This window comes from Rutidosis leptorrhynchoides, chromosome 11 (genome assembly GCF_046630445.1).
Source record: "Rutidosis leptorrhynchoides isolate AG116_Rl617_1_P2 chromosome 11, CSIRO_AGI_Rlap_v1, whole genome shotgun sequence".
NCBI classification, from domain to species: domain Eukaryota; kingdom Viridiplantae; phylum Streptophyta; class Magnoliopsida; order Asterales; family Asteraceae; genus Rutidosis; species Rutidosis leptorrhynchoides.
In genome coordinates, this window is record NC_092343.1 from 148,220,571 (window position 1) to 148,248,050 (window position 27,480).

General features: G+C 33.1%; 1 long non-coding RNA gene across 1 annotated transcript; it reads left to right on the top strand.

The window, feature by feature from the left end:
* LOC139877156 (uncharacterized) lies at positions 1–27,325 on the top strand. The gene is made up of 4 exons (XR_011768493.1): positions 1–199; positions 25,513–25,838; positions 25,931–26,031; positions 27,047–27,325. It is a non-coding gene; the product is annotated as an uncharacterized lncRNA (long non-coding RNA).
* The last annotated feature ends 155 nt before the right edge of the window (positions 27,326–27,480 follow it).

Here is a 27,480-nt window from a genome sequence, read left to right on the forward strand (position 1 = left end):
CAATTAGGGTTAATCGCGATTGATGTACACGACTTTGGTTGGCTTCCTTGGTTGCCTTTCTCTTCGGTTCTTTGCATGTCTGAAATCCTTTGATTTTCATCGCTTTTTCCCTGTCAGCGTTCGACTATTTCAATCGTCATCTCGCCGATTGTTCGTTGACGCTGCTGGATTTTGCAACCTCAAGGTCAATTTTAGGTATGTCTCAATTTTTGGACCTTTATGACTGTATTTTTACATATTGTGAGTACTTTTGTTTGTTATGTACTTATTAGGCCATTATTTGTATAATCGGGTATTGTTAGTTAGTATTAGTTTTAGATTCACTGTCTGAATTTTCACTTTCTTCTTTCTGATGTATGGTTTTGTATTGTTCGGGATGTGGATGGACCTTTTTTTGTGTACATTGTGTCTATTTGGGTTTGGGTATTAAAGTGGGTAACAAATGCCACCTGAGAGAATACATAATGAATATGTAGAGGCTTGTATGCCATGTGTCGATGATGGTGTAATTGGTCTATAGGTTCATCTTGGATGAAAAAAAATAAAAGTCAGTTACTAAGAATACAATTGAGGGTTGTGGTAAGAGCAATGAAGGTGACAATGTGGGATATTCTATTGCTAATAGCTTTGTTACCTGATCTATATTTTTTTTATGGACTACAAAGGGTTTACATCGTGGGCCTTGGACTATGTTGGGCCGAGACCAATCTCAACATCCTGTTAGGCCAAGACAAATTACGGAATATATAGATTCAGTTAGAGTATTAAACATAAAAACTAAAACGGTTAGTTGGTTAGGCGTGTGTCGGGTAAATGATAGGTCGTGGGTTCGAGTCCTGCTCAGGCAGTTATTTTCATTTTTTTTAAGGAAAGCTTCCAAGGTACTAATTATTATTATTATTAATACTATACTTATTATTATTGTTATTATTATTATTATTATTATTATTATTATTATTATTATTATTATTAAGGTTAGTATTATTATTAGCATTATCATTAAAATTATATATTTTTTTTATTATTTATTATTATGAAAAAAAATATTTTTATTAAAATTATCATTTTTATTATTATTATAAGTATTATCATTCTTATTATTATTATTATTATTATTATTTTTAACACTGTTATTATTAGTATTATTATATTATTATTTATATCATTTTTATTATTATTATTATTAAAATATTCAATTTCTTTTATTTAAGATTATCATTGTTATTAAAACTATCCTAATTATTAAAATTATTATTATCATTACTATCATTATCATTATTACTACAACAGATACTATTTATATAAAATATATTTATTACATAACTAAACTAATATTACTAATATTAATACATAAACTTGTTTAAATATTAATATGTGTGTTAATATATATATAAATGATATAGGTTCGTGAATCCGAGACCAACCCTACTTTTGTTCAATGTCATTATATGTATTTTTACTACAAAATACAGTATGGTGAGTTTCATTTGATCCCTTTTTAATTGCTTTTGCAATATATATTTTTGGGCTGAGAATACATGCGCTGCTTTTATAAATGTTTACGAAATAGACACAAGTACTTAAAATACATTCTTCGTTGAGTTGTACCACTGGCATATTTCCCTATAGCTTGGTAACTACTAATTACATGGCCCAGTGTAAACGCGAATCCTGTTGATAGATCTATCGGGCCTGACAACCCTAACCGGACTGGACGACCAGTATTCAACGGTTGCACAGTACTTCGTTTCGGTGACTACATTTGGTACAGTGTAGTGAAATTTCATAATAAAGGGAATATGTGATGATTGATTATTGTAAAGTATGGTTACCAAGTGCTCAACCACTTAGAATGCTTTACATACACTTGCGAGTGTATTATGTTTATGATAACGAAAATCTTGTGGTCTATTAATATATTGAAATGATTGTTATGATAAACCTATGAACTCACCAACCTTTTGGTTGACACTTTTAAGCATGTTTATTCTCAGGTACGAATTAAGTCTTCCGCTGTGCATTTGCTTATTTTAAGGACATTACTTGGTGTCGATCATCGCAATGAGACCAAATGTTGACGACTTCGTCCAGGAGGATAAGGACGGGTCGTTTCAAGGAACAAAACACAAACAATCAAAAAATAGATAACAAAAAACAATGAGAATATACCGGTACAATTACACGTTTTGGTAGCAATAATACCACGACAATATCATCATCAAATCATAATCATCGAACATCAACAATTCGTGATTTCATCTTCATGAACTCGTCTCATCATCCCTTGCTCGAACAGACATAATCGTAGCAGTAGCAGGAGCAGTTAATATAATCACCATCTGTCTCGATCATCACCATACATTATTTTGCTGTAACATCATCGATTATCTTCAAGATGCAACATGGATCAAGTGCTTGAAATATTGGGCCCACAAATTAAACAATGCGGTGGCCATATAATCTTTTATAAGTCTCAAATTATTTGAAGATCAAACTAATTAAAATGGATGGTGGGTTCGGTTAGGAGACAAAAGAAAACATAAAAAAAAATGAGTGGATCAATATTCAACTCATCCCTATTAAATCACTATCCATCATCTTATTATTCGAGTATTACCATCAATACTTTTAATCATCGTTATTATAACATTATCATTTTCCTTTTTGTCTACACTCTTATCGAAAGAAAAAAAAAATAGAGACAGAAGTAGGAATAGCGAATCGTATTTTATGAGGGTGTTGAATTATCCATGGTTTTCTTGAGTGGGTTTGTATTTTGGGTCGTGAAGGTGGTGAAATGGAGGTTTCATGGTTCTTGGATAGTGGTGAAGTGGTGTTTGTTCTCGATGGAGGTGGTGATGGTGTTCTCAGTGTAAACCGAAGAGAGAGAGAAGTTGAGAGAGAGATAAATGGTGAAAGTGGTGGTGAGGATGGTGTGGTTGCGGTGGTGATGGCTTGAGGATGATGGTTTAGCATGGCGGTGAACGGTGGTGTGTGGTGGAAGTGGGTTTAAGTTCTTTGATGATGGGGGTGTTTGATGGTGATGATCGGAAGAAATACAGAAGGAAACCGAAGCAATAAAAGGGGTGATAAAGAGTAACAATCGAATGGCTAGTTATCTAGCGGAAACAAGAATATATATATATATCTTTAGAAAGGGGTGATGATGAAGTGATGATGGTTGATGGATGATGCAGATGGTGGCGGTTCACCAAAAATAAACAGAAAAATATATATGTGTTTATATCTCATATGTATGTAATTAGATTGGATGAGTGAAAGTGATGAAGTGGGTTGTATAAATAATGGAGATTATCTAGTATTTGTTTGGACATTTGACAGAAAGTAACAAGAAAGTAGGGAAGACACGTTGCCTCTTAAATTACATAAGCATATATGTACATATATAAATTAGATTAAGGAACAAACAAAAGCATGTACAGTGTCTACTTTAATTAATCACAAGTTCACGGGTGCAGTTAAAAACATATACTGCCGACACTTATGATTGGGTACGATATCGTGTCCATTGCTAAACAGTTAAGATATAAAAGTGTTCCTAAAAATCTCAAATTTTTAGATTAAGTATGTTTAATTATTTCACTCATTAACTGTTTGAAACCTGATCAAAAAGGTTCTATAATTATTTATTTTCTGTTCCAACTTTTATGTACGGAGTACTAAAACTTAAATTAAAAGGGTTAAAAATATTCTTATCGAGCTCATACTCTCTTTAATCAATATGCGGACCAACTTTTATTTAAACACTCATAGATATATATATAGGTCTATATTAAAATCAACGAAACGTCAATCGGGAGTTGCAGATGTTTACAATTTAGATTCGAAATCATCTTTATTCAATATACACTTTATATATATAAGAACATTTTTAAATAACAAATTTTACTACGTAAATAAATATATTAATTAAATATTTTAATTAGTTAAATTTAATATCTCAATATATATATGCAAGTAATATTCATATATATATATATATATATATATATATATATATATATATATATATATATATATATATATATATATATATATATATATATATATACATACATACACACACACACATATCTATTTGCAATTAATTGTTCGTGAATCGTCAGAAATGGTCGAAATCAAATGAATATATAAAACAGTTCAAAATTTTTGAGATCCAACCTAACAGACTTTGCTTATCGTGTCAAAGATAATGAATCGTATCGAGAGTTTGGTTTAAAATTAGTCGAAATTTCCGGGTCATTACAGTACCTACCCGTTAAAGAAATTTCGTCCCCGAAATTTGAATGAGGTCGTCATGGCTAACAATAAGAATGTTTTTCATGACGAATATGAATAGTGTTTTATCATTTTCGATTAATATGGATAAAATGATTTGATCATGTGAAGCGTACGAGTGAAGCTGTCACAAAAGAGTGAAATGAAGTGATTAAAGGTTCGTCTTAACTTCTGACATAGTCAAGGTTGATTTTCAGAATTCAAGGAATTTAAAGAAATCTTCTAATCAGAAAGAAAATGTAATCGCACAATTTATTAGCAGATTGTCGGAGTTACGGAAGAACAGAAATATCAAGGAAATATTTCCGTGCTATGCTTAGAAATTAAGTAGAATGAAAGAGTCGTGTAACATGGTACATAATGAGGATAAGGTCTGTGAATCATCATCACGCTACATTAGAAATTTAGCATGACTTACTGTAATATAACCACGTTGGCCTGACGTCATTATATTATACTAACTCATGCTTCAATTCCCTACACTTCTCTAGGAAATCATTCATATTTTAAACTCGATTATTACAGAATATAGAAGCTAAAACAGTTTCTTTTATGATGTAATATAGATAGCACGAAGAGATAAATAATTTCGGATAAGAATAGCTATGAAGGTATCCTCAGAAATATCGAAGATATTTATAACAGAAGATACGATGATATCTTAGAATTTCTTAAAGTACTTGAAATTAAAGGGTGATGCAGAAACTTTTTCTGCAAAGAATTGAAATAAGTAGGAAGTAAGATATTCGCTGGAGATTTCGTTAGGTACTGAATCGTCTGGATCCGTTAAGTACATGTTTACTTTTTGTGATTTATCGGAGAGATTTAAGCCAAGGAGCAACGAGGTTGCTGGTACGTCTATTGGTAATATTGTAGAATATAACAAGTTTCCTGGTAGCAATAACACTGGCAAACGTATATAGCAAAGATATAATAAGGTTGATTCGAACGAAAAGTCGAAGTTGACTACATGGAGCTGTGACAAAATTGGCTACTTTGGAAAGGAATTGAAAGGTGATTTTCGGTAGTAACATCGCCAAAGGAACTAGCGCATATACGTGTTAAACCTTTACTCAGGTTCCAAGAGTTTTTCAGGTGCATAACTATATGCATAGATCTTTTCTTCCGTAGATGAAGTGCGGTTGGTTCATCTTCTCGATTGAGATGTTTTCAAGAATCATGAAAGGTTTGAACGCAAATTGTAATCTTCAAGATACAAATGAGGTTTAAGATGAAAATCAAGTGGCAAACTTGAAGAGATATTTAGTTTCATATGTTATAATCAATATTTTAATTCCTTTTAATTGTCCAATGTTGGCAGTCCAATAATAGGTTTATATATATATATATATATATATATATATATATATATATATATATATATATATATATATATATATATATATATATATATATATATATATATATATATATATATATATATATATATAATGTTAGAATTATCCCACGACGTATTGTATACGTATTTTCTTTGCATCAACCCAGAGACGTATTGTAGACGTATTGTCTTAGAGTTAACTAAGACGTATTGTGTACGTATTGTATTAGGATTTATCAAAACGTATTGTATACTTATTGTGTTAGGATGTACTAAATATTCGAATTAATAAATACGTATCATGACCCGTGTGCAACGTATTATCTCAGAATTAATCCGACGTATTGTGTACATGTGTCCCGATTTAAAGTGCGTAAAAGTAAATAACAGAAATTAAATGACGATAAATAAAATTGCGAGAATGTAAATTGCGAGAATGTAAATTGCAATAAGTAAATTGCGGTAAATAAAATGTAACCAGTTAGCTAGGAACAGTTAGCGTGGATACTTATAATATTTCAATTAGTTATTTCGTTTGTTTCTAACAAATTTTATTTTGTTCAATGTTTTCTTCATTATGCCACTTGTTGAATTTTGATAGGTCAAAATCCAAATATGAAATTGAAAGGAAATGGTTATTCTGCGGTGAACAGATACGTATATCTGTGAATGTGGGTAGTATAGTAAATGACTTGTTGAATCAGATTCGAAGAATGTAAAGTGTAACTCATTAATGTGAAATCTAAATATTCCTCGGGTATTACCTACCCGTTAAAATATTTTCACCATTAACAGTTTGTAAGAAAGAATTTTTTAATTACAATCTTTATGAAAATATACTTACATATATATTTTCTTCAGATGTAATCATAGATTTAATGAGTCAATATGATATTAGACTCATTTGATTTACCGTTGGAATAAGAATATATAATCTCTAGAACATTAGAGATTACATAATCGTCATGTAGAACAAAGGTAATTGATATAGAACGATATGTAGAACAAAGATATTCGGTGTAGAACGATACGTAGAACGAAAATTATGCTCGAGGTACAGAATGAGATGTTGAGGCATGGATTGTTGATGGTACTGCTGTTGATACTGGTGGTACTGCTGGTGCCGGTGATGCTGCTGAAGCTGGTAAGTTTTGCACCATATTCTCCAAAACTACAACTCGAGCGCGAAGTTCGTTGACTTCTTCTATTATTCCGGGATGATTGTCGGTTGGTACGAGCGGATGAATAAGGTTTAGAACTTTAGATAAAATATAACCGTGTTGAGATATTCGGGAAATGAGGGTGAAAATGGTGTTTCAGATTGGTTCGCCGATGAGTGCTTCAGGTTCTTCGCCGAGGGTGCAGGTTGGTGGGTGGAAAGGATCGCCTTCTTCTTGTCTCCATTGGTTAAGTCGACTACGAACCCATCAGATGAATTGGGGTTGGCTGATTGGTTGATTCATTCTGGTGACACTGCTTTCGAAGCCTAGGTGAAACTCCATATCGGAATCCGAGGGACTTGAACTAGTGGTGAGTTCCATTGCGTACGGGTGAATAAAGGATTTTTTTTTCGATATGAGATGATTTTCGTATATCGGATGATATTCTAATTACATAGAATGTCTATGTATAGTACAGAAGATCCCGTAGATTACGGAGAGATTTAAGAAAACGTGTCAGATAAAGTCTACAGTAACAGATACGCTAAGATATGAATTAGCAGATACGCTAAGATATGAATTTATCTGTACACTATCTATCAAATAAGTGTAGGAAGTCGTTTCTAGACTTAGGAATGATTAGCAGGTACTTTTCCACTAGGAATGATATACAATACTTATGATATGCAGCTAAGGTCGAAGTCCAGACTTGCTAATGCATCCTAACAACTATCAGTTAGACTCACTAATGCAAGACCTGGTTCGCTAAGACCACCGCTCTGATACCACCTGAAACGACCCGTCCTTATCCTCCTGGACAAAGTCGTCAACATTTGGTCCCATTGCGATGATCGACACCAAGTAATGTCCTTAAAATGAGCAAATGCACAGCGGAAGACTTAATTCGTACCTGAGAATAAACATGCTTAAAAGTGTCAACCAAAAGGTTGGTGAGTTCATAGATTTATCATAATAATCATTTCAATATATTAATAGACCACAAGATTTCCGTTATCATAAACATAATACACTCGCAAGTGTATGTGAAGCATTCTAAGTGGTTGAGCACTTGGTAACCATACTTTACAATAATCAATCATCACATATTCCCTTTATTATGAAATTTCACTACACTGTACCAAATGTAGTCACCGAAACGAAGTACTGTGCAACCGTTGAATACTGGTCGTCCAGTCCGGTTGGGGTTGTCAGGCCCGATAGATCTATCAACAGGATTCGCGTTTACACTGGCCCATGTAATTAGTAGTTACCAAGCAATAGGGAAATATGCCAGTGGTACAACTTGTAGTGACCCGAACTTTTCCATGTTTATATATATTAATTGAGATTGATGTTTACATGATTAAATGTTTCCAACATGTTAAGCAATCAAACTTGTTAAGACTTGATTAATTGAAATAGGTTTCATATTGACAATTGACCACCCAAGTTGACCGGTGATTCACGAACGTTAAAACTTGTAAAAAAACTATATGATGACATATATATGGTTATATATATAGTTAACATGATATTATGATAAGTAAACATATCATTAATTATATTAACAATGAACTACATATGTAAAAACAAGACTACTAACTTAATGATTTTGAAACGAGACATATATGTAACGTTTATCGTTGTAACAACATTTAATGTATATATATCATATTAAGAGATATTCGTACATCATAATATTATGATAATATAATAATTTAAAATCTCTTTTAATATTATAAACATTGGGTTAACAACATTTAACAAGATCGTTAACCTAAAGGTTTCAAAACAACACTTACATGTAACGACTAACGATGACTTAACGACTCAGTTAAAATGTATATACATGTAGTGTTTTAATATGTATTTATACACTTTTGAAAGACTTCAATACACTTATCAAAATACTTCTACTTAACAAAAATGCTTACAATTACATTCTCGTTCAGTTTCATCAACAATTCTACTCGTATGCACCAGTATTCGTACTCGTACAATACACAGCTTTTAGATGTATGTACTATTGGTATATACACTCCAATGATCAGCTCTTAGCAGCCCATGTGAGTCACCTAACACATGTGGGAACCATCATTTGGCAACTAGCATGAAATATCTCATAAGATTACAAAAATATGAGTAATCATTCATGACTTATTTACATGAAAACAAAATTACATATCCTTTATATCTAATCCATACACCAACGACCAAAAACACCTACAAACACTTTCATTCTTCAATTTTCTTCATCTAATTGAACTCTCTCAAGTTCTATCTTCAAGTTCTAAGTGTTCTTCATAAATTCCAAAAGTTCTAGTTTCATAAAATCAAGAATACTTTCAAGTTTGCTAGCTCACTTCCAATCTTGTAAGGTGATCATCCAACCTCAAGAAATCTTTGTTTCTTACAGTAGGTTATCATTCTAATACAAGGTAATAATCATATTCAAACTTTGGTTCAATTTCTATAACTATAACAATCTTATTTCAAGTGATGATCTTACTTGAACTTGTTTTCGTGTCATGATTTTGCTTCAAGAACTTTGAGCCATCCAAGGATCCATTGAAGCTAGATCCATTTTTCTCTTTTCCAGTAGGTTCATCCAAGGAACTTAAGGTAGTAATGATGTTCATAACATCATTCGATTCATACATATAAAGCTATCTTATTCGAAGGTTTAAACTTGTAATCACTAGAACATAGTTTAGTTAATTCTAAACTTGTTCGCAAACAAAAGTTAATCCTTCTAACTTGACTTTTAAAATCAACTAAACACATGTTCTATATCTATATGATATGCTAACTTAATGATTTAAAACCTGAAAACACGAAAAACACCGTAAAACCGGATTTACGCCGTCGTAGTAACACCGCGGGCTGTTTTGGGTTAGTTAATTAAAAACTATGATAAACTTTGATTTAAAAGTTGTTATTCTGAGAAAATGATTTTTATTATGAACATGAAACTATATCCAAAAATTATGGTTAAACTCAAAGTGGAAGTATGTTTTCTAAAATGGTCATCTAGACGTCGTTCTTTCGACTGAAATGACTACCTTTACAAAAACGACTTGTAACTTATTTTTCCGACTAGAAACCTATATTTTTTTGTTTAGATTCATAAAATAGAGTTCAATATGAAACCATAGCAATTTGATTCACTCAAAACGGATTTAAAATGAAGAAGTTATGGGTAAAACAAGATTGGATAATTTTTCTCATTTTAGCTACGTGAAAATTGGTAACAAATCTATTCCAACCATAACTTAATCAACTTGTATTATATATTATGTAATCTTGAGATACCATAGACACGTATACAATGTTTCGACCTATCATGTCGACACATCTATATATATTTCGGAACAACCATAGACACTCTATATGTGAATGTTGGAGTTAGCTATACAGGGTTGAGGTTGATTCCAAAATATATATAGTTTGAGTTGTGATCAATACTGAGATACGTATACACTGGGTCGTGGATTGATTCAAGATAATATTTATCGATTTATTTCTGTACATCTAACTGTGGACAACTAGTTGTAGGTTACTAACGAGGACAGCTGACTTAATAAACTTAAAACATCAAAATATATTAAAAGTGTTGTAAATATATTTTTGAACATACTTTGATATATATGTATATATTGTTATAGGTTCGTGAATCAACCAGTGGCCAAGTCTTACTTCCCGACGAAGTAAAAATCTGTGAAAGTGAGTTATAGTCCCACTTTTAAAATCTAATATTTTTGGGATGAGAATACATGCAGGTTTTATAAATGATTTACAAAATAGACACAAGTACGTGAAACTACATTCTATGGTTGAATTATCGAAATCGAATATGCCCCTTTTTATTAAGTCTGGTAATCTAAGAATTAGGGAACAGACACCCTAATTGACGCGAATCCTAAAGATAGATCTATTGGGCCTAACAAACCCCATCCAAAGTACCGGATGCTTTAGTACTTCGAAATTTATATCATATCCGAAGGGTGTCCCGGAATGATGGGGATATTCTTATATATGCATCTTGTTATTGTCGGTTACCAGGTGTTCACCATATGAATGATTTTTATCTCTATGTATGGGATGTGTATTGTAATATGAAATCTTGTGGTCTATTGTTACGATTTGATATATATAGGTTAAACCTATAACTCACCAACATTTTTGTTGACGTTTTAAGCATGTTTATTCTCAGGTGATTATTAAGAGCTTCCGCTGTCGCATACTTAAATAAGGACAAGATTTGGAGTCCATGCTTGTATGATATTGTGTAAAAACTGCATTCAAGAAACTTATTTTGTTGTAACATATTTGTATTGTAAACCATTATGTAATGGTCGTGTGTAAACAGGATATTTTAGATTATCATTATTTGATAATCTACGTAAAGCTTTTTAAACCTTTATTGAGGAAATAAAGGTTATGGTTTGTTTACAAATGAATGCAGTCTTTGAAAAACGTCTCATATAGAGGTCAAAACCTCGCAACGAAATCAATTAATATGGAACGTTTTTAATCAATAAGAACGGGACATTTCAGTTGGTATCCGAGCGTTGGTCTTAGAGAACCAGAAAATTTGCATTAGTGTGTCTTATCGAGTTTGTTAGGATGCATTAGTGAGTCTGGACTTCGACCGTGTTTTCTTTAAAAATGATTGCTTAACATTTTTGTTGGAAACTATATATTTTTAACATATGAATATTATGTGATATATTAATCTCTTAACGTGTTTGATATTATGTGATAGATGTCTACCTCTAGAACAAGTCCCATTGACTCACCTAATAATAATGAAGAGTCAAATGTAAATTGGAATGATTTGTGGACTGATTCACAAGTTCCCGAAGAGGAACCGGAAGAAGAGTCGGAACCGGAAGAAGAATCGGAACCGGAAGAAGAATCGGAACCGGATGAAGAAATAGAACCGGTGGGGGAAATAATAAAACGGTTAAGTAAAAGAAAATCCTCAACCAACCGACCAAAGTTAATTATGGTCAATGGTGTTTCCGCCAAGGAAGCAAAATATTGGGAGGATTACCAATTCTCCGATGAATCGGATTCCGACGAGAATTCCGATGATGTTATAGAAATTACCCCAACTGAATTTAAAAAGGCAAAAGAAAATAATAAGGGAAAGGGCATAAAAATAGAGAAATCTAATTCCAACCCCGATGAACTTTATATGTATCGTCAACCCCCGAAGTTCTTAAGTTGTAACAATGACCCGGGAACCTCTAAACCACCAGGTTTTTCTAAACCAATGTGGACAACGACGGCTCGTATTAGGGGAACATCATATATCCCTAGAAACTTGGCAAAACGATCCAAAACCGAAGAAGAAGAAATGAGCGAGTCGGAATAAGATAGTTGTATTCGTGTGGTGTAATATATGGAATATAGTGTTCTTATGCTTTATGATATATGTAAAAATTGCTTGTATTAATAAGTATTTTTTTTATGAATCTAACTCTTGTCTATTTTACAGTTTAAAAACACAAAATGGATAGACAACCCAATATATTAAGAGACCTACCCGGAGACATGATTGATGAAATCTTGTCTAGAGTCGGCCAGAATTCTTCGGCACAACTATTTAAGGCGAGATCAGTTTGTAAGACATTCGAAGAACGTTCCAAGAATGTCTTGGTTTATAAGAGACTTTCGTTTGAAAGATGGGGGATATCACATTGGGAAACCCATAAGTTACGATGTGTTTACTTTGACGCATATATTGCGGGGAACCCAAATGCTATTTTACGCAACGGGTTAAGAAATTATTTTGACTCAATATATCCGAATATTGGACTTCGTGATTTAGAAAAAGCGGCTAACATGCAACATAAAGAAGCATGTTATGCTTACGGATTAGTAATGTTCGCTTCTCACCAAAGTGAGAACAAGAACATCGGGCTACAACTATTAAACAAAACGTTTCCACAAGTGACGGAGTCGGTAATTGGGGTAAGAAATGAGGTTTTTAGATTATTACGGGACTGTTGGACATTACGTAACCCTCGTCCCTTTGATGACGTTACAACACGCTGTCTTATCAACGGCCATAACGGTTATGTTGCACAAGACCAAGGATGGGAAGTAGTCCTAGTAAAACCAGAATGCATGACTTGTTTCTGGACGTATGAATTACGTGTCTTTATTGCCTTTGCTGAACGACTTGTGTACTAGCTAGAATTGTCTTCACAACTATCTTGTATCAAAGTTATTGTGTGCTATATTTCATGCTTTATGTAAAATAAGCGGTATTGTAAGTTTGTAAAATATTGTATAAAAGTTTGAACGCGAAATATTATTATAATCAGTTTTTCATATAGAATTGTAGTAGTTGAATTGTATATTAGCTACTAAGTATGAACTTAACGGGTAGGTACTACCCGAATTTAAACTTATAAAACGCTAATATGAAGAAAAAGCTTTTATAAATGAGTTCATATTATGCTACGAAATACTATTAACTACTCTTAATATTCTGTATGATTAACTTGTTCCATTTAACTATTTTGAAGGAAATGGCACCGACTACTCGACACACCGTGAATATGAATGAAGAGGAATTCCGTACTTTTCTAGCTTCAAACATAGCCGCAGTACAGGCTGCGCTACATACCAACAATAACCTTGGATCTAGCAGTACAGGAAATCGTGTAGGTTGCACCTACAAAGAATTCACTGCCTGCAAACCTTTGGAATTTGATGGAACCGAAGGACCGATCGGATTGAAACGGTGGACCGAGAAGGTTGAATCGGTGTTTGCCATAAGTAAGTGTACTGAAGAGGACAAAGTGAAGTACGCTACGCATACCTTCACAGGTTCTGCGTTAACATGGTGGAATACCTATCTAGAGCAAGTGGGACAAGATGATGCGTACGCACTACCGTGGTCAGCATTCAAGCACTTGATGAACGAGAAGTACCGTCCCAGAACCGAGGTCAATAAGCTCAAGACAGAACTTAGAGGGTTACGAACCCAAGGATTTGATATTACCACGTACGAAAGACGATTCACAGAATTGTGCCTATTGTGTCCGGGAGCATTCGAAGATGAGGAAGAGAAGATCGACGCGTTTGTGAAAGGATTACCGGAAAGAATCCAAGAAGATATAAGTTCACACGAGCCCGCCTCCATACAACAGGCATGTAGAATGGCTCACAAACTAGTGAACCAGATTGAAGAAAGAATTAAAGAACAGACTGCTGAAGAGGCCAATGTGAAGCAAGTCAAAAGAAAGTGGGAGGAAAACGGTGATAAGAATCACCAATACAACAACAACAGCAATTACAACAATAATCGCAACAATTATCCCAACAATCGCAACATCAATCGCAACTACAACAAACGGCCCAACAACAACAACAACAACAACAACAACAGCAACTACAACAATCATCCCAACAACAATAATAACCGCAACAACAACAACAACAATCAGAAGCAGCTATGCCAAAGGTGTGAAAAGAATCACTCGGGGTTCTGCACCAAATTTTGCAACAAGTGTAAAAGAAATGGTCATAGCGCGGCGAAGTGTGAGGTCTACGGACCAGGGGTTAATAGAACGAAAGGAACAAATGGTGTCGGAACGAGTAATGGCGGAGCAAGTAGTGTCGGAGCAAGTTATGCCAATGTAGTTTGTTATAAATGTGGAAAACCAGGCCACATTATTAGAAATTGCCCGAACCAGGAGAACACGAATGGACAAGGCCGTGGAAGAGTTTTCAATATTAATGCGGTAGAGGCACAGGAAGACCCGGAGCTTGTTACGGGTACGTTTCTTATTGACAATAAATCTGCTTACGTTTTATTTGATTCGGGTGCGGATAGAAGCTATATGAGTAGAGATTTTTGTGCTAAATTAAGTTGTCCATTGACGCCTTTGGATAGTAAATTTTTACTCGAATTAGCAAATGGTAAATTAATTTCAGCAGATAATATATGTCGGAATCGAGAAATTAAACTGGTTAGCGAAACATTTAAGATTGATTTGATACCAGTAGAGTTAGGGAGTTTTGATGTGATAATCGGTATGGACTGGTTGAAAGAAGTGAAAGCGGAGATCGTTTGTTATAAAAATGCAATTCGCATTATACGAGAAAAAGGAAAACCCTTAATGGTGTACGGAGAAAAGGGCAACACGAAGCTACATCTTATTAGTAATTTGAAGGCACAAAAACTAATAAGAAAAGGTTGCTATGCTGTTCTAGCACACGTCGAGAAAGTACAAACTGAAGAAAAGAGCATCAATGATGTTCCCATTGCAAAAGAATTTCCCGATGTATTTCCGAAAGAATTACCGGGATTACCCCCACATCGATCCGTTGAATTTCAAATAGATCTTGTACCAGGAGCTGCACCAATAGCTCGTGCTCCTTACAGACTCGCACCCAGCGAGATGAAAGAACTGCAAAGCCAATTACAAGAACTTTTAGAGCATGGTTTCATTCGACCAAGCACATCACCGTGGGGAGCTCCTGTTTTGTTTGTCAAGAAGAAAGATGGTACATTCAGGTTATGTATCGACTACCGAGAGTTGAACAAACTTACCATCAAGAACCGCTACCCACTACCGAGAATCGACGACTTATTTGATCAACTACAAGGCTCGTCTGTTTATTCAAAGATTGACTTACGTTCTGGATATCATCAAATGCGGGTGAAAGAAGATGATATTCCAAAGACTGCTTTCAGAACACGTTACGGTCATTACGAGTTTATGGTCATGCCGTTTGGTTTAACTAATGCACCAGCTGTGTTCATGGACCTTATGAACCGAGTGTGTGGACCATACCTTGACAAGTTTGTCATTGTTTTCATTGATGACATACTTATTTACTCAAAGAATGACCAAGAACACGGTGAACATTTGAGAAAGGTGTTAGAAGTATTGAGGAAGGAAGAATTGTACGCTAAGTTTTCAAAGTGTGCATTTTGGTTGGAAGAAGTTCAATTCCTCGGTCACATAGTGAACAAAGAAGGTATTAAGGTGGATCCGGCAAAGATAGAAACTGTTGAAAAGTGGGAAACCCCGAAAACTCCGAAACACATACGCCAGTTTTTAGGACTAGCTGGTTACTACAGAAGGTTCATCCAAGACTTTTCCAGAATAGCAAAACCCTTGACTGCATTAACGCATAAAGGGAAGAAATTTGAATGGAATGATGAACAAGAGAAAGCGTTTCAGTTATTGAAGAAAAAGCTAACTACGGCACCTATATTGTCATTGCCTGAAGGGAATGATGATTTTGTGATTTATTGTGACGCATCAAAGCAAGGTCTCGGTTGTGTATTAATGCAACGAACGAAGGTGATTGCTTATGCGTCTAGGCAATTGAAGATTCACGAACAAAATTATACGACGCATGATTTGGAATTAGGCGCGGTTGTTTTTGCATTAAAGACTTGGAGGCACTACTTATATGGGGTCAAAAGTATTATATATACCGACCACAAAAGTCTTCAACACATATTTAATCAGAAACAACTGAATATGAGGCAGCGTAGGTGGATTGAATTATTGAATGATTACGATTTTGAGATTCGTTACCACCCAGGGAAGGCAAATGTGGTAGCCGATGCCTTGAGCAGGAAGGATAGAGAACCCATTCGAGTAAAATCTATGAATATAATGATTCATAATAACATTACTACTCAAATAAAGGAGGCGCAACAAAGAGTTTTAAAAGAGGGAAATTTAAAGGATGAAATACCCAAAGGATCGGAGAAGCATCTTAATATTCGGGAAGATGGAACCCGGTATAGGGCTGAAAGGATTTGGGTACCAAAATTTGGAGATATGAGAGAAATGGTACTTAGAGAAGCTCATAAAACCAGATACTCAATACATCCTGGAACGGGGAAGATGTACAAGGATCTTAAGAAACATTTTTGGTGGCCGGGTATGAAAGCCGATGTTGCTAAATACGTAGGAGAATGTTTGACGTGTTCTAAGGTCAAAGCTGAGCATCAGAAACCATCAGGTCTACTTCAACAACCCGAAATCCCAGAATGGAAATGGGAAAACATTACCATGGATTTCATCACTAAATTGCCAAGGACTGCAAGTGGTTTTGATACTATTTGGGTAATAGTTGATCGTCTCACTAAATCAGCACACTTCCTACCAATAAGAGAAGATGACAAGATGGAGAAGTTAGCACGACTGTATTTGAAGGAAGTCGTCTCCAGACATGGAATACCAATCTCTATTATCTCTGATAGGGATGGCAGATTTATTTCAAGATTCTGGCAGACATTACAGCAAGCATTAGGAACTCGTCTAGACATGAGTACTGCCTATCATCCACAAACTGATGGGCAGAGCGAAAGGACGATACAAACGCTTGAAGACATGCTACGAGCATGTGTTATTGATTTCGGAAACAGTTGGGATCGACATCTACCGTTAGCAGAATTTTCCTACAACAACAGCTACCATTCAAGCATTGAGATGGCGCCGTTTGAAGCACTTTATGGTAGAAAGTGCAGGTCTCCGATTTGTTGGAGTGAGGTGGGGGATAGACAGATTACGGGTCCGGAGATTATACAAGAAACTACCGAGAAGATCATCCAAATTCAACAACGGTTGAAAACCGCCCAAAGTCGACAAAAGAGCTACGCTGACATTAAAAGAAAAGATATAGAATTTGAAATTGGAGAGATGGTCATGCTTAAAGTTTCACCTTGGAAAGGCGTTGTTCGATTTGGTAAACGAGGGAAATTAAATCCAAGGTATATTGGACCATTCAAGATTATTGATCGTGTCGGACCAGTAGCTTACCGACTTGAGTTACCTCAACAACTCGCGGCTGTACATAACACTTTCCACGTCTCGAATTTGAAGAAATGTTTTGCTAAAGAAGATCTCACTATTCCGTTAGATGAAATCCAAATCAACGAAAAACTCCAATTCATCGAAGAACCCGTCGAAATAATGGATCGTGAGGTTAAAAGACTTAAGCAAAACAAGATACCAATTGTTAAGGTTCGATGGAATGCTCGTAGAGGACCCGAGTTCACCTGGGAGCGTGAAGATCAGATGAAGAAGAAATACCCGCATCTATTTCCAGAAGATTCGTCAACACCTTCAACAGCTTAAAATTTCGGGACGAAATTTATTTAACGGGTAGGTACTGTAGTGACCCGAACTTTTCCATGTTTATATATATTAATTGAGATTGATGTTTACATGATTAAATGTTTCCAACATGTTAAGCAATCAAACTTGTTAAGACTTGATTAATTGAAATAGGTTTCATATTGACAATTGACCACCCAAGTTGACCGGTGATTCACGAACGTTAAAACTTGTAAAAAAACTATATGATGACATATATATGGTTATATATATAGTTAACATGATATTATGATAAGTAAACATATCATTAATTATATTAACAATGAACTACATATGTAAAAACAAGACTACTAACTTAATGATTTTGAAACGAGACATATATGTAACGTTTATCGTTGTAACAACATTTAATGTATATATATCATATTAAGAGATATTCGTACATCATAATATTATGATAATATAATAATTTAAAATCTCTTTTAATATTATAAACATTGGGTTAACAACATTTAACAAGATCGTTAACCTAAAGGTTTCAAAACAACACTTACATGTAACGACTAACGATGACTTAACGACTCAGTTAAAATGTATATACATGTAGTGTTTTAATATGTATTTATACACTTTTGAAAGACTTCAATACACTTATCAAAATACTTCTACTTAACAAAAATGCTTACAATTACATTCTCGTTCAGTTTCATCAACAATTCTACTCGTATGCACCAGTATTCGTACTCGTACAATACACAGCTTTTAGATGTATGTACTATTGGTATATACACTCCAATGATCAGCTCTTAGCAGCCCATGTGAGTCACCTAACACATGTGGGAACCATCATTTGGCAACTAGCATGAAATATCTCATAAGATTACAAAAATATGAGTAATCATTCATGACTTATTTACATGAAAACAAAATTACATATCCTTTATATCTAATCCATACACCAACGACCAAAAACACCTACAAACACTTTCATTCTTCAATTTTCTTCATCTAATTGAACTCTCTCAAGTTCTATCTTCAAGTTCTAAGTGTTCTTCATAAATTCCAAAAGTTCTAGTTTCATAAAATCAAGAATACTTTCAAGTTTGCTAGCTCACTTCCAATCTTGTAAGGTGATCATCCAACCTCAAGAAATCTTTGTTTCTTACAGTAGGTTATCATTCTAATACAAGGTAATAATCATATTCAAACTTTGGTTCAATTTCTATAACTATAACAATCTTATTTCAAGTGATGATCTTACTTGAACTTGTTTTCGTGTCATGATTTTGCTTCAAGAACTTTGAGCCATCCAAGGATCCATTGAAGCTAGATCCATTTTTCTCTTTTCCAGTAGGTTCATCCAAGGAACTTAAGGTAGTAATGATGTTCATAACATCATTCGATTCATACATATAAAGCTATCTTATTCGAAGGTTTAAACTTGTAATCACTAGAACATAGTTTAGTTAATTCTAAACTTGTTCGCAAACAAAAGTTAATCCTTCTAACTTGACTTTTAAAATCAACTAAACACATGTTCTATATCTATATGATATGCTAACTTAATGATTTAAAACCTGAAAACACGAAAAACACCGTAAAACCGGATTTACGCCGTCGTAGTAACACCGCGGGCTGTTTTGGGTTAGTTAATTAAAAACTATGATAAACTTTGATTTAAAAGTTGTTATTCTGAGAAAATGATTTTTATTATGAACATGAAACTATATCCAAAAATTATGGTTAAACTCAAAGTGGAAGTATGTTTTCTAAAATGGTCATCTAGACGTCGTTCTTTCGACTGAAATGACTACCTTTACAAAAACGACTTGTAACTTATTTTTCCGACTAGAAACCTATATTTTTTTGTTTAGATTCATAAAATAGAGTTCAATATGAAACCATAGCAATTTGATTCACTCAAAACGGATTTAAAATGAAGAAGTTATGGGTAAAACAAGATTGGATAATTTTTCTCATTTTAGCTACGTGAAAATTGGTAACAAATCTATTCCAACCATAACTTAATCAACTTGTATTATATATTATGTAATCTTGAGATACCATAGACACGTATACAATGTTTCGACCTATCATGTCGACACATCTATATATATTTCGGAACAACCATAGACACTCTATATGTGAATGTTGGAGTTAGCTATACAGGGTTGAGGTTGATTCCAAAATATATATAGTTTGAGTTGTGATCAATACTGAGATACGTATACACTGGGTCGTGGATTGATTCAAGATAATATTTATCGATTTATTTCTGTACATCTAACTGTGGACAACTAGTTGTAGGTTACTAACGAGGACAGCTGACTTAATAAACTTAAAACATCAAAATATATTAAAAGTGTTGTAAATATATTTTTGAACATACTTTGATATATATGTATATATTGTTATAGGTTCGTGAATCAACCAGTGGCCAAGTCTTACTTCCCGACGAAGTAAAAATCTGTGAAAGTGAGTTATAGTCCCACTTTTAAAATCTAATATTTTTGGGATGAGAATACATGCAGGTTTTATAAATGATTTACAAAATAGACACAAGTACGTGAAACTACATTCTATGGTTGAATTATCGAAATCGAATATGCCCCTTTTTATTAAGTCTGGTAATCTAAGAATTAGGGAACAGACACCCTAATTGACGCGAATCCTAAAGATAGATCTATTGGGCCTAACAAACCCCATCCAAAGTACCGGATGCTTTAGTACTTCGAAATTTATATCATATCCGAAGGGTGTCCCGGAATGATGGGGATATTCTTATATATGCATCTTGTTATTGTCGGTTACCAGGTGTTCACCATATGAATGATTTTTATCTCTATGTATGGGATGTGTATTGTAATATGAAATCTTGTGGTCTATTGTTACGATTTGATATATATAGGTTAAACCTATAACTCACCAACATTTTTGTTGACGTTTTAAGCATGTTTATTCTCAGGTGATTATTAAGAGCTTCCGCTGTCGCATACTTAAATAAGGACAAGATTTGGAGTCCATGCTTGTATGATATTGTGTAAAAACTGCATTCAAGAAACTTATTTTGTTGTAACATATTTGTATTGTAAACCATTATGTAATGGTCGTGTGTAAACAGGATATTTTAGATTATCATTATTTGATAATCTACGTAAAGCTTTTTAAACCTTTATTGAGGAAATAAAGGTTATGGTTTGTTTACAAATGAATGCAGTCTTTGAAAAACGTCTCATATAGAGGTCAAAACCTCGCAACGAAATCAATTAATATGGAACGTTTTTAATCAATAAGAACGGGACATTTCACAACTCAACGTAGAATGTATTTTAAGTACTTGTTTCTATTTCGTAAACATTTATAAAAGCAGCGCATGTATTCTCAGCCCAAAAATATATATTGCAAAAGCAATTAAAAAGGGATCAAATGAAACTCACCATACTGTATTTTATAGTAAAAATACATATAATGACATTGAACAAAAGTAGGGTTGGTCTCGGATTCATGAACCTATATCATTTATATATATATTAACACACATATTAATATTTAAATAAGTTTATGTATTAATATTAATATTAGTAATATTAGTTTAGTTATGTAATAAATATATTTTATATAAATAGTATCTGTTGTAGTAATAATGAAAATGATAGTAATGATAATAATAATTTTAATAATTAGGATAGTTTTAATAACAATGATAATCTTAAATAAAAAAAATTGAATATTTTAATAATAATAATAATAAAAATGATATAAATAATAATAATACTAATAATAACAGTGTTAAAAATAATAATAATAATAAGAAGAATGATAATACTTATAATAATAATAAAAATGATAATTTTAATAAAAATATTTTTGTTCATAATAATAAATAATAAAAAAAATATAATTTTAATGATAATGCTAATAATAATACTAACCTTAATAATAATAATAATAATAATAATAATAATAATAATAATAATAATACTTATTTTGATAATAATAATAAGTATAGTATTAATAATAATAATAATTAGTACCTTGGAAGCTTTCCTTAAAAAATAATGGAAATAAACTGCTTAAAGTGGGACTCGAACTCACGAACTCTCATTCACTCGACACACGCCTAAGGATCCAACCGTTTTAGTTTTTCTGTTTAATACCCTAACTGAATCTATATATTCCGTAATTTGTCTTGGCCCAACAGGATGTTGAGATTGGTCTCGGCCCAACATAGTCCAAGGCCCACGATGTAAACCCTTTGTAGTCCATAAAAAAAAATATAGATCCGGTATGCTTGGGTTTTAATTGATTGAGTAATAAAACAGATAGGGTGTGGCAGCAATAATACCACGACAATATCATCATCAAATCATAATCATCGAACATCATCAATTCGTGATTTCATCTTCATGAACTCGTCTCATCATCCCTTGCTCGAACAGACATAATCGTAGCAGTAGCAGGAGCAGTTAATATAATCAGCATCTGTCTCGATCATCACCATACATTATTTTGCTGTAACATCATCGATTATCTTCAAGATGCAACATGGATCAAGTGCTTGAAATATTGGGCCCACAAATTAAACAATGCGGTGGCCATATAATATTTTATAAGTCTCAAATTATTTGAAGATCAAACTAATTAAAATGGATGGTGGGGTTCGGTTAGGAGACAAAAGAAAACATAAAAAAAATGAGTGGAGCAATATTCAACTCATCCCTATTAAATCACTGTCCATCATCTTATTATTCGAGTATTACCATCAATACTTTTAATCATCATTATTATAACATTATCATTTTCCTTTTTGTCTACACTCTTATCGAAAGAAAAAAAAAATATAGAGACAGAAGTAGGAATAGCGAATCGTGATTTTATGAGGGTGTTGAATTATCCATGGTTTTCTTGAGTGGGTTTGTATTTTGGGTCGTGAAGGTGGTAAAATGGAGGTTTCATGGTTCTCGGATAGTGGTGAAGTGGTGTTTGTTCTCGATGGAGGTGGTGATGGTGTTCTCAGTGTAAACCGAAGAGAGAGAGAAGTTGAGAGAGAGATAAATGGTTAAAGTGGCGGTGAGGATGGTGTGGTTGCGGTGGTGATGGCTTGAGGATGATGGTTTAGCATGGCGGTGAACGGTGGTGTGTGGTGGAAGTGGGTTTAAGTTCTTTGATGATGGGGGTGTTTGATGGTGATGATCGGAAGAAATACAGAAGGAAACCGAAGCAATAAAAGGGGTGATAAAGAGTAACAATCGAATGGCTAGTTATCTAGCGGAAACAAGAATATAAGTGTATATATATATATATATATATATATATATATATATATATATATCTATATATATATCTTTAGAAAGGGGTGATGATGAAGTGACGATGGTTGATGGATGATGCAGATGGTGGCGGTTCACCAAAAATAAACAGAAAAATATATATGTGTTTATATCTCATATGTATGTAATTAGATTAGATGAGTGAAAGTGATGAAGTGGGTTGTATAAATAATGGAGATTATCTAGTATTTGTTTGGACATTTGACAGAAAGTAACAAGAAAGTAGGGAAGACACGTTGCCTCTTAAATTACATAAGCATATATGTACATATATAAATTAGATTAAGGAACAAACAAAAGCATGTACAGTGTCTACTTTAATTAATCACAAGTTCACGGGTGCAGTTAAAAACATATACTGCCGACACTTATGATTGGGTACGATATCGTGTCCATTACTAAACAGTTAAGATATAAAAGTGTTCCTAAAAATATCAAATTTTTAGATTAAGTATGTTTAATTATTTCACTCATTAACTGTTTGAAACCTGATAAAAAAGGTTCTATAATTATTTATTTTCTGTTCCAACTTTTATGTACGGAGTACTAAAACTTAAACTAAAAGGGTTAAAAATATTCTTATCGAGCCCATACTCTCTTTAATCAATATGCGGACCAACTTTTATTTAAACACTCATATATATATATATATATATATATATATATATATATATATATATATATATATATATATATATATATATATATATATATATATATATATATATATAAATCAACGAAACGTCAATCGGGAGTTGCAGATGTTTACAATTTAGATTCGAAATCATCTTTATTCAATATACACTTTATATATATAAGAACATTTTTAAATAACAAATTTTACTACGTAAATAAATATATTAATTAAATATTTTAATTAGTTAAATTTAATATCTCAATATATATATGCAAGTAATATTCATATATATATATATATATATATATATATATATATATATACACACACACATATCTATTTGCAATTAATTGTTCGTGAATCGTCAGAAATGGTCGAAGTCAAATGAATATATAAAACAGTTCAAAATTTTTGAGATCCAACCTAACAGACTTTGTTTATCGTGTCAAAGATAATGAATCGTATCGAGAGTTTGGTTTAAAATTAGTCGAAATTTCCGGGTCATTACATTCCTAAATGTTGACGATAAAAATATAGATGGCGTGCCTTCTGCATTGAGCTTTTCACATTTATTATCTTCTGCATTTGTCCCCCAAGGTATGCTAACCGCTCATTTGTGTTTCGATTCTTATTTGCGGGTCTGATTGTATGTATTGGTTTTTGAATTAGTGTTTGTGATATATTTGTCTTTATTACGGAGTATATATTTTTTTAACAACAGGGGCCAGTTCTTATGATGATCTTGGTTGTTGTTGTTCTACTTATTATTCTTGGTTGTAAAAGAAGTGACACATTTAATTGCTTTAGGGTTAATATCTAAAGAGTAGTATAATGTATTAAAGTAGTTTACTCTATCAGAATCACATGGTGGTGATTTTGGAATAAAAATAGAAATACAAAAGTGGTCCAAAAGGGCAAGGTAAGGATGCTAGTTTTAGTTGCAAAGTGGACATGGTCAGCAATGATATTATACTATTAATCTATTTACTCATCATATTTTCACTCCTAATATTAGTAAATTTGTTAAATTTTATCAACTTTCGATGTGATTAACAATTATATTTAGTATTAAGAACATGTATCTATTGCAATGTATGACCCGTTTCTTCTATAATTTTAGTATATATGTTTAGTTACATTGCAATTGATGATCAGATGACATAGCAATTTCATCTGCTATTTTCTTTTAATTATATATTTTGTAACATTGGATTTACTTTAGTATATAATTAGTTGCCGAACTTGATTCATTTCTATCGGTGTTGTTTGCAGATTCTCGCCTTGACCACTAAAATTAAGTACACGTTTCTAGACGGCCGATACTCTAGAAATGCATACACCATAAAGTGCTCTTTACCTTGCTTATTGTCTTCAAGCTCAACTGTTGTGTATATTACTAGGTGTACAACAAACAGTTAGATACTATATTATATTGGATAGCTTTTTATATCTGTTCCACATGGGTTGTATAGGATTGCCCAAAAACACTCTTTTGTCCACTTACACAAATAATATTGGTCAGATGACAAAGCCACATAAACCAAAAAAGATAATGGTGTAGCAGCTATCATAAAGGTAAGATGCCCCAACAACCTTTCCTCATACTTTATCTAACTAGCATCCTTAAAAAATGGATTGCATGTAGCCTTTCGCATACACAACGAAGTCCTATTCAACCAACCACAACAACTTTTGTAGCATGGTGTACTAAATAATAATGTTCATGTAATTTTTTCCGAATAAGCAGTACGCGCTAGGTAATAGAACAATACTTGACTGGCTGTTGCAGCTTCTATTGTGCAATTTGTAACAAAATTATATTTTATGTAGATACCAAAATATCTATCATTCACAAAAGCTACAACTGCTGAGCACAAAACCTTCTCGCCGCAACACGCGGGTGATGGAAGCAATCTGATTCGAACACTTTTATCAACGAGCTCATAATCGTTTAGCCACATTTTATCTTAGGTTATACATTATTGATCACAATTCTTACCTTTCATTCTTTTTATTGGTCATAATACATTACTGTTTTTTTCTCTTTTGCGTGTGTAAAACAGTTGCAAAAGTGGATATGTATATACATTCACCAACCAAACTCTGGTACAAGCAGTCATTATAGATTATCACTTGGAATTCTTTGTTCATCAACAACCTAAAGGTATACATCTATCTGTCTTTTTACTACTTAAACATGTTGGTAGCTGTTGTGGTGTTTTAAATATGTTCATGTCTAACTTTTCAAATATCATGGTCGATTTGGGTTAAAATGTATTTCTAACAGGTCATATGGGAATGATATAATATCTCTCAAGTAAATAACGCCAAACATGTTGAGTCTCAAAAAGTCTCTAAGTGTGCACCATTGCATAAAACCTCCCAAATCATCATTTCACTATATTAACCTTTCGAAAAGAAATACAATATTATTTTACAATATTCTTTTGATTTGAAGTCAGTGTTTGGGCATCAATAAAACACTATTTTAGTAACTTCTATGCGCAACTTTGAAACAGTGACCTTTTAGTAACAAACAATAGTTATAAGTGACAATAAGTGTTCCAGATTTCCCATTATGAACCAACCTGTTTTGATACAATACACAACCTGCCCGGGTCATTTTCCCACATCCAGTCTTCTCTTAGAAACTGCTTTTTTATGATTTAACAAGTAACGTAGGATGAAGAATAAAAAGCTTGTTATTACAAATTATCCCCTTTATTGACACAAAATGATTTTGTAACCAAATGATGTACTTTGGTTGTACCTCCGGGAACAACCTCATCTTGAAAAAGTGGTCGCAGCTACCACCCCTTAGGGACTATGAAACATACTTCAAATTCAACCTAAAAATTTTTTACTCATAGGTATGATATCCTACACTTTTGAATGCGGTTAGGTTGCATATGCTTTTTTTCTTTGCATGGTGCATACTACAATGTTATATCAATGATATTTTTATGGTCAGGTAATGCTAATTGCAAGCATGTGTATACATCTATTGTTCATACTTCAGTCTGTTACGAAGTGGGTATTCTTATTGGTCAGTTATGGTCAGTTTCTTTTTCTTTAACAACTATATTCTGAACGCTCAACGGAATGATCTTACGGAATGCATCTTCTATGGTTATAGTTATATGATTACAGCTTTTAACAACTTATTCTATATGTCGTAGGTATGCAGTGACTCAAGACTCGGAGACAAACACGCCAACAAAACACCAATAATACAGGAGCCAAACAAACAAGAAAAACAAGCAAGCAAGCCAACAAGCAAAATGACACTATTCCTTCACGGCAAAGAGAAAGATATCAAGAAATAAAGGAATAGAACTTTAGTATCTGTAATAAAGTAAACGTATGTGTGTACCAACAACTAAATAACTGATATATCACACGAGTACAACAAAAGGAAAAGGAATGAAACCGCAGCAACGCGCGGTCCATTCCGTTGCTAGTTATAGATATGGTTTGAACTTATTATAATTTTTGTTCTTAAATCTTTATTTATTTTATCATTATAAAACAAATTTATAGCAACTTAAATCATATTTTGCCATTTAAATTGTTGAACTGATTTGTGTTTAATACAAATGTGATAATCAATTAA